Here is a 10,293-nt window from a genome sequence, read left to right as displayed (position 1 = left end):
ACAATGAAATCTCAGAAAAAGGAATATAAAAAAGAATTTGTTTTGCAATTGCAGCATAAATAATAAAATACCTAGGAATAAACTTAATCAAGGATGTGAAAGACCTACATGCTGAAAACTACAGGAAATTTTTAAAAGAAATTGAAGACAAAAAGAAATGGAAAAACATTCCATACTCATGGATTGGAAAAATCAACATAATCAAAATGGCCGTATCACCCAAAGCAATTTACAGATTTAATGTAATCCACATCAAAATCCCAATGGCATTTTTTAAAGAAATAGAACAAAAAATCATCAGATTTGTTTGGATCCACAAAAGACCCCAAATAGCCAAAGCAATCCTAAGAAAAAAGTACAATGCTGGAGGTATCACAGTCCCTGATATTATCTTGTACTACAGGGGAACAATAATCACAACAGTATGTTATTGGCAGAAAAACAGACACGTACACCAATGGAATAGAATTGAGAACCCAGAAATAAAAGCACATATATATGGACAGATAATTTTTGACAAAGAAGCAAAAAAAATACAGTGGAGAAAAGACAGCCTCTTCAATAAATGGTGCTGGCAGAATTGGAAGGCCACGTGCAAAAGATTGAAACCAGACTGTTGTCTGTCACTATGTACCAAAATTAATTCAAAATAGATCAACGAATTAAGCCTAAGACCTGACACAACAAACTGAATAGAAGAAAACATAGGTACTAAACTTATGGATCTTGGGTTCAAAGAACATTATGAATTTGACTCCAAAGGCAAGGGAAATAAAAGCTAAAATAAGTGAATGAGACTATATAAAACTTAAAAGCTTCTGCACAGCAAAAGGAACCATCAACAAAATAAAGATGCGGCCAACTGAATTGGAGAAGATTTTTGCATACTGTGCCTCTGATAAGGGGCTAATATCCAGAATACACAAGGAACTTGTGCAACTCAACAACAAAAAACAAACAACCCAATTGAAAAATTGGCAGAGGACCTGAAGAGACATTTCTCCAAAGAGGACATACAAATGGCAAATAGACATATGAAAAAATGCTCAACATCACTAATCATCAGAGAAATGCAAATAAAAACCACAATGAGATATCACCTCACCCCATTCAGAATGGCTATCATCAACAAGACAAATAGCAACAAGTGTTGGAGAGGCTGTGGAGAAAAAGGAACCCTCATACACTGTTGGTGGGAATGCAGACTGGAGCAGCCATTATGGAAGGCAGTGTGGAGGTTCCTCAAAAAATTAAAGATAGAATTACCATATGACCCAGCAATCCCTCTCCAGGGTATCCACCCAAAAAATCTGAAAACATTTATCCATAAAGACACGTGTGCTCCAATGTTCATTGCAGCTTTGTTTACGGTGGCCAAGACATGGAAACAAGTAAAATGTCCTTCGATAGATGAATGGATAAAAAGTTGTGGTATATGTACACAATGGAATACTATTTGACGGTAAGAAAAGATGAAATAGGACCATTTGTGACAACATGGAGGGATGTTGAGAATATAATGCTAAGCGAAATACGTCAGACAGAAAAAACAGAGAACCATATGATTTCACTGATATGTGGTATATAAGCCAAAAACAACAAAAGAACAAGACAAATGAGAAACAAAAACTCATAGACACAGACAAAATAATTTAGTGGTTACCAGAGGGTAAGGGGGGAGGGCGGTGGTAGATGAGGGTAAAGGGGATCAAATATATGGTGATGGAAGGAGAACTGACTCTGGGTGGTGAACACACAATGGGATTTATAGATGATGTAATACAGAATTGTACACATGAAATCTATGTAGCTTTACTAAGAATTGTCACCCCAATAAGCTTTAATTAAAAAAAAAGAAGTGGAGCAAGTGGGCAACCTTACCTTGTTCCTGATCTTAAGGGGAATGGCTTTAGCTTCACCCCATTGAGTATGATGTGATCTGTGGGTTTATCATATATGGCCTTTATTATTTTGAGATGTGGTCCCTCTATTCCCACTTTCTTAAGAGTTCTTATCATAATTGGCTGCCGGATTTTGTCAAATGCTTTTTCTGTATCTATTGATATGCGCATATGATTTTTATTTTTCATTTTGTTAATGTGGTGTATCACATTAATTGATTTGTGGATGTTGAACCACCCCTGCATACCAGGAATGAATCCCACTTGATCACGGTGTATGATCTTTTTAATGTATTGCTGAATTCTGTTCGCCAATACTTTGTTGAGGAGTTTTGCATCTATGTTCATTAGGGATATTGGGGCATAGTTTTTTATGTAATGTCTTTTTCTGATTTTTGGATCAGGGTGATAGTGGTCTCGTAAAAAGTGTCTGGGGTCTTCCCTCCTTCTGGATTTTTTGAAATCGTTTCAGGAGAATAAGTGATAATTCTTTTTTTGAATGTTTTGTAAAATTCACCTGTACAGCCATCCGGTCCAGGGCTTTTGTTTGTTGGGAGCTTGTTGATTACTGATTCAATTTCCCTGGTGGTAATAAGTCTATTCAGGTTTTCCATTTCTTCTTGAGTTAGCCTTGGAAGGTTGTATGCTTTGAGAAAATTGTCCATTTCTTTCAGATTCTCTAATTTGTTGGCATCTAGTTGCTTATAGTAACTTCTTAAATTTTTTTGTATTTCTATGGTGTCTGTCATCAATTCTCCTCTTTCATTTCTGCTTTTATTAAGTTGAGTCCTCTCTCTCTCTCTCTTTTTTGATGAATTCAGCTAAAGGTTTGTTGGTTTTGTTTTCGTTTATCTTTAAATACCAGCTCTTGGATTCATTGATCTTTTGAATTGTTTTTTTTTGGGGGGGGGGGTCTGTATTTAATTTATTTCCGATCTGATCTTTATTATCTCCTTTCTTGCACTCCCTCTAGGCTTATTTTGATGTTCTTTTTTCAGATTCCTTAAGTGTGAAGATAAACTGTTGATTAGTGATTTTTCTCATTTGTTTAGGTTGGCCTGCATTGCTATGAATTTCCCTCTTAGGACTGCTTTCTCTGAATCCCATAGACTTTGGGTTGTCGTGTTTTCATTTTCATGTGTCTTGAGATATCTTTTGCTTTTTTCCTTGATCTCATTGTTGACCCATTCATTATTTAGTAACATGTTATTCAGCCTCTGTGTATTTGTGTGTCTTCCACCTTTTTTCCTGAGGTTGATTTCTAATTTCATTGCACTGTGGTCAGAGAAGACAATTGGTATGATAGTCTTAAATTTATCAAGACTTGTTTTGTGGCCTAACATGTGGTGTATCTTGAAAAATGTTCCATGTGCGCTTCAGAAGAACATGTATCTTTCAGCTTTGGCATGAAATGCTCTGAAAATATTGATTAAATCCAAGTGGTCCAATGTATCATTTAAGGCTGTTGTTTCCATATTGATTTTCTGTCTGGAGGACCTGTCCTTTGTTGTCAGAGGTGTGTTGCAGTCCCCTACTACGATAGTGTAACTGATGATCTCTGTCTTTACGTCAGTCAATATCTGTTTTATATATTTAGGTGCTCCTATGTTGGGTGTACAGATTTTTACTAGGGTTATGTCCTCTTCTCAGAATAATACCTTTATTATTATATAGTGCCCATCTTTGTCTTTTAATATATTCTTCATTTTAAAGTCTATTTTGTCAGATATAAATATTACAATTCCAGCTTTTTTCTCATTTCCATTTGCATGAAATATCTTACTCCAATCCTTCGCCTGTGTGTGTCTTTTGATCCGAGGTGAGTCTCTTGTATATAGTATATGCAAGGATCTTGCTTTCTTATCCACTCAGCCACCCTATTTCTTTTGATTGTAGCATTTACCCATTTACATATAAAGTGATTATGGATAGGTACATAGTTATTGCCTTTTATTTTTTTTAAAAGAGCCAGGCTGGACAGGGAGGTTTCTATTGTTAAAACTGCCCCTTTTGAAACTTTTTTTTAAGATTTTTTTTTATTGGGGAAGGGGTACAGGACTTTATTAGGGAACAGTGCATACTTTTAGGACTTTTTTCCAAGTCAAGTTGTTGTCCTTTCAATCTTAGTTGTGGAGGGTGCCGTTCTGCTTCAAGATGTTGTCCTTTCAGTCTTAGTTGTGGAGGGCGCAGCTCAGCTCCAGGTCCAGTTCCCGTTGCTGATTGCCGGGGGTGAAGCCCACCATCCCTTGTGGGAGTCGAATCGGCAATCTTGTGGTTGAGAGGATGCGCTCCAACCAACAGCCATCTGGGAGCTCAGCAGCAGCTCAGTTCAAGGTGCCGTATTCAATCTAAGTTGCCTCGTGGGTTCGCGTGTCAGAGTGCTAGCCAACCTGAGGGAAACTTCGGAGGGAACCAGCTACTAGATGGTTCAATTAGTCTTTCGCCCCTATACCCAGGTCAGACGACCAATTTGCACATCAGGACCACTACGGACCTCCACCAGAGTTTCCTCTGGCTTTGCCCTGCCCAGGCATAGTTCACCATCTTTCGGGTCCTAACACGTGTGCTCCACCTCCGTGGTGCAGCAGGCGGCAGGCAAGACGGGCTGGTTGCGGGACTCCAGGAATTGAACTGGCAACCTTGTGGTTGAGAGCCCGCGCTCCAACCAACTGAGCCTTCGGGGAGGCAGCTCAGCTCATGGTGCCGTGTTCAATTTTAGTTGCAGGGGGCAGAGCCCACCATCCCTTGCGGGACTCGAGAAATTAAACAGGCAACCGTGTGGATGAGAGCCTACTGGCCCATGTGGGAATCGAACCGGCAACCTTCAGAGTTAGGAGCATTGAGCTCTAACTGCGTGAGCCACCGGGCTGGCCAAGCCAATATTTTTTTTATTTGTAGTTAGATTGTTTTCATCTTTCTTCTATTTACAGGAGCCCTTTTAATATTTCCCACAATGCTTGGTTGGCGGTAATAAATTTCTTTAGCTTATTCTTTTCCGGGAAGCTCTTTATCTCTCCTTCAATTTTAAATGATAGCCTTGCTGGGTAAAGCAATCTGAGTTGTAGGGCTTTGTTTTTCATCACTTTGAGTACCTCCAGGCCATTACCTCCTGGCCTTCAGAGTTTCTGTAGAAAAGTCATTTGATAGTCTTACAGGAGTTCCCTTGTATGTAATCCGCTGTCTTTCTCTTGCTGCTTTTAGGATTCTCTCTTTGTCTTTAACTTTTGCCATTTTAACTATAATGTGTCTTGGTGTGGACCTGTTTGGGTTTATTCTGGTTGGAACTCTGCACTTCCTGGGCATGTATGTCAGTTTCCTTCACTAGGTTAGGGAAGTGTTCAGTCATCATTACTTCAAATATGTTCTCGATCTCTTGCTCTCTCTCTTCACCTTCTGGTATTCCTATGATGAGCATGTTGTTGCTCTTGATGTTATCCCAGAGGTCTCAAACCATTTTCATTGTTTTTTTATTCTTTTTTCTTTTTGTTGTTCCGTTTCGGTGATCTCTGCTAACCTGTCTTCTAAGTCGCTGATTTGATCCTCTGCTTCATCTAACCTGCTGGTAATTCATTCAAGTGTGTTGTTTATTTCAGTTATTGTATTCTTTAGTTCTGACTGGTTACTTGTTGTTCATTATGATTTCTCTATCCTTCTTTATGTGGTCACTAAGCTCCTTAAATATTCTCATCATCAGTGTTCTGAACTCTGTCTCTGATAGGTTGGTTACCTCTCTTTCGTTTTGTTCCAGTTCTGGAGGTTTCTTGTATTCTTTTATTTATTTCCCCGTTCTGGCTGACTCTCTGTGTTTGCTTCGATGTATTAGGCAGATCCTCTAGGGTTCTTGATTTTTGCTGGGTTATCTTATGTAGTATGTTTCCTTTATATTTCAGTTGCACTACTTCCCTAGTCTCCTGTGCATGTGCTCCAAAGGTGACCCTTGTGTTGTGTATATTGTCCTGTTAAAGTTGAACTTTAATTGCTTTTGGCTTGTCAGTAGGTGGCATTGATTCCTAGGCTGACTAGTTGTGAGACTTGGCTCTGCCCACAGTGGATAATCTGCTGCGTGAGAGTTGACCACTCAAATGAGGCTTGTCCCCTATGAGCTCTTGTGCCTATAGAGATTTCCCTCTGGGTGTGTCACTGGTAGGTCAAACCCAGTAATACTCTAGTTTGATCTGGAGTTGGCCTCTGTGTGTGTTGAAACTTGTTCCTCTTGGGTGGGGCCCTGGTAGGGCAATTTCAGAACAAAGCAAATCACCAAGCACAACAACAACAACAAAGAAAAAACCAAATACATTCACATGTAAAAACAACCGATCACCCACACTCAACACAGGCAAAAACATGAAAAATACAAAACAAAACAAAACAAAACAAAAAAAGCAGTGCCAATCTTGGCTTAAGCCCACCAAGTAATCTCCAGGTTGTCCTCTGTTGTACCAAAGAGTCCTCTGCGTCTTGTGCAGGCAGAGCCGGTCACCTGGTGCCCACAGTGACCCTGGGAGTGCAGGTCTAGATGAGTGGGGTTATGGAGTCTGGTTGGTAGTTTTCACAAAGTCAGTGCAATTGCTGCTCTTGCCTGCAAATAGGAGCACTGCGAGTAATGCAGCCAGCCCTGTGTCCAGGTCTCCTGAGTCTTAGGGCACTTCTTCCATGTGTTTGTGTGTGTGTGTGGGGGGGGGGGGATTTCTGAGCTGCTGAAAGCCCTGAGCTGCCTCTGCCACCAACTGCTGATCCCTGGGAGTGTCTCTGCAGTTGTAATTGCCCTGCCCTAGTCAGGCCAGAAAGGGTGGGTACTGGGGATGGAGGAGTCTTCTCTCTCCCAGCCCAGCAGTGTCACAGTCTTCCCAGCCTCTTCCCTGAGTCAGAGCTGCAAACCAGGTCCTCCAGGATCTGAGAGGTAGGGCTCCTCTGTAATCTTATACTACTCCTCAGTTCAGGGGCCAGCTTGAGTCTCTGGAAGGGAGGGGGGTGGGATTGGGCGAGTGTGGGGGGAGTATGATGTTTATGTCCTTTGTACGACCTAGGGCCCAGCTGGAGGTCTCAGCTGAGGTTACTGCCTCAAATGCTGGATATGCTGCTGTCTCAGCAGGAGAGATCAGCTATGGGATACAGGGAAAGAGCACACTTCCTGGCTCTTGGGGTCTCTGTTCTATCCTGGGATTCCCTGCGTCTCCACAGCTGTGGATGTGGGCCACAGTCTCCACTCCGCTCCCTTCCCTCTTCCCCTGCTCACCCAGTTTGCCCACCTTCATGTAATCCTCGTGCGGGTCTCTTAGCTGTTCTGTATGATGAACAGAGTCCTCTGATGGGTTATAGATGTTCAATTTGTGATAAGTTCTAGAGGAGAACTCAACAAGACCACCTTGCTGCTGCCATTCCTATGATGTCACCCTAAAATTACTTTCAATGTAAATGAATTAAATGTTCCAGTCAAAAGACAGGGTGGTGGCAGTGGCCCTCCTCCTGGCCTGCCCCCTCCCATTATTTTGGGAGTGTACTCTTCATTTACTTCAATAAATCCACTGCTTGCTTGGCTTTGTTAACATGACCCATTTGGTACTTCCTGGAATTCCTTCCTGCGATGATACAAAAACCCTTTCTTTTATTTACTGGCATCATCCGTGGCAACCATGCAGGGATTATTCTTTGCTGATATCAAGACTGAACCTTTCAACATAAGAACAAAGCCGCAAGCTGATTTTCCTTTCCACATTCTTTCTGAGATTGTTCCCTTCACCTGCTCCCGCCACCTTCTTTGGTCTTTCACAGCCACTCCAGGAAGTCCTTAGCTGCATTGCAGGCATAGGTCAGGCACTTAAAAGTCGCAAAGCTCCCACCAATTGAAGTCTCCCATGACAGGGTGAATTGGTCACAGTTCATGGTAGATGGGCACTAGGCATCCCCGCCTACTGGAAGACAATATCTGTGAATTGAGGTACACAGTTCCACTCTATACAATAGACACACACACACACACACACACACACACACACACACACAAGGCAATTTCCAATATTAGGATTAGTACAGCCCCTCGGGAGCCAGTCCTCTCTGAACTTTATCTCTGCCTTCCTGTCTGTGAGCAGAACCCTTTCAGCTTCTTGCCTTGTCTCTGCCACAGAAAATGACACTTACTTTGCTACTCTTTTCCCTTACTGGTGGGGCTGTGAATCTGTCTCACTTTTCTGCTCTCTGCAAGGGCCTGCTCTTCATGATGCCTCTGTCCGGCACATAAGATGGGATACTGTTCAGACTGACTCAAGAGTTGTTCCAGGATTTGTGCCTGAGAAGCCTGGGGGGCACACCATTGGCGGAGTGTGAGACCTGGCTGTATGAGATTTACTGACAGGGAAGACTCCAGCAGTGGGACACAGAAGAGTGAGAGGGAGTTCCCTTGCGCTACACCCGGCACTGGGGGTCGCCTTTTCCCTTCACCAGCCACTGTGCAGGTCAGCTTGCATCAAGGCCGAATCATGCACAGGGAGGGATGCGTGCCCCTTTCATGGCCTGGTAGGATGCCATGGTGTCACCTGCTGCCACGTGGACACTAATGTGTAGGAGATGTGCATGGGGTGAGGGAGGTGCTCCAGACCCAAGGTCGGGGTTGCATTGTTCCCAGAGAGGGAAAGTCAGCTGGCAGGGACTGTAGGCTGCTCTCGGTATGTAGCATAGGTGAAGGAGAGAGATGCTGACTTCCTGCCAGTTCATCTCCTGCTGGGCCATGAACCCCAAACCAAGGGAATCCAGACTATGGGCTTGTTTAATCCACCATCTAATTAACTGCCATAAGGTACACACCGGGACTGCCTGTAAGCAAAATGAGGTAAAGGATTTCCTCCGTGAGAGGGGAAGGGAGCTCTCCTTTCTCCCATAACCACATGGCCTGTTTGAAACTCATAGGCTCCATTTTAGCCAGGGGGGAATGGGATCTACAGAGGTCCTGGAATTCTAACAGCGCCCAGTCATAAAATCTGTCGAGTTCCTCGGGAGTTCACTGAACCCTCACCTCAATGCTGAGGCAGAAAACCCAGGTTCTGGGGCTATAACCAACAGGTCTGGACTAAACTCCAGGGTACTGGAGCCACTCAGGGTCACATGGCAACCGGCAACCGTCCATAGCAGTGATGACAAAGGCCAACAGGCTCAGGGCATCCCCCACACACACCCCCATGTTGGCCAGTCGCTCAGGGAGAGTCATACTCCCTCAGGGAGATCCCCTAATCCCTTCTTTTCCCCTTTCGCTGGATTGCTCCTGAGGACTCAAAATGGGTAATGATCTCAGTTCCTAGAGACTCCCCTCTCGGTTGTCTGCTTCAGAACTGGACCACCTTAAAACTGGAAAGTACTAGATAGGAAAAGCTTATTTTCTTTTGTAATACTGCCTGACACTAGTGTAAACTAAAAGATGGGAAAGCCTGGCCTATAAATGGAAGCCTAAATCATAACACCATCTTACAGTGAGATCCCTTCTGTAGAGGACAGAAAAGGTGGTCAGAAGTCCCATGTGTCCTCCAGGCATTTATATGCTTAAGAGACAAGACCAAAGCCTGTGGTCCTGTGAGCTGGCTCACTGCCATGTAGACCTCGGTCCACCACCCGCTAATGTCCTCTGTCTCACCTTCACTCGGGCCACTTTTCGGATGCCCAGACTGCACAGGAAATTTTGGACCCTGACAGGACAACTGAGTCTGTCAAGGGACCCATCTGAGGAGTGCCCGGGATTTAGGGTCCAGGTGTCTGTCACCTCGTCCTTAGAGAGTCACTGGTCAGCATGCCCACTGTGAGTCACCAGTTTTACAGTCTAGACTTTCTGTTGTGTCCCCTCCCCATTTCCTACAATACATGCTGTACACCGAGCCCCCTGCAGACTTGTAAAGAGGGTCAAGGGTCATTGTTGTCTTTGTTCAGGCGCTGAGAGGAGCTGCGTCTTATCATTTTCCCAGGAACTCGGGACTTTCTGGTTCCCTGAGTCCCTGTCAGAATATCGGCCCATTTAATGCCTTCTCCATCATTGACTGGGAAGACACCAAAGGGACCTGATGTTTAGAGAAGCTTTTGTCCTTTATCATTAGCACTCCACGGGTCAACTTTGCTCAGACGTTGCTCTACACAGATTTCATCTGACCATTTGGGAAGAGGACTTTTGGGACCAGGGATGATTCAATAACTTTTTAGTGCTAAAAATAGGGAAGCCCACCTGTCTGCTGGTTATGATTGGACACCAACTATGTTCAAAAATTAGGCAAAATTAATATCTTATAAGATTTTTTAACTCTCAGTAACTTTCAAAGTCTTACAGAAAACCAGAAATGTAAACACAGCCACTACTGCTCGAGGCTGAAGTCACTGAAAAAAATGGGGGGGTGGACGAAGAAGAGGGTGGGAGGAA

This window comes from Rhinolophus hipposideros, assembly GCF_964194185.1.
Source record: "Rhinolophus hipposideros genome assembly, chromosome: 6".
Taxonomy (NCBI): Eukaryota; Metazoa; Chordata; class Mammalia; order Chiroptera; family Rhinolophidae; genus Rhinolophus; species Rhinolophus hipposideros.
Note: the sequence above shows the minus strand (reverse complement) of the source record.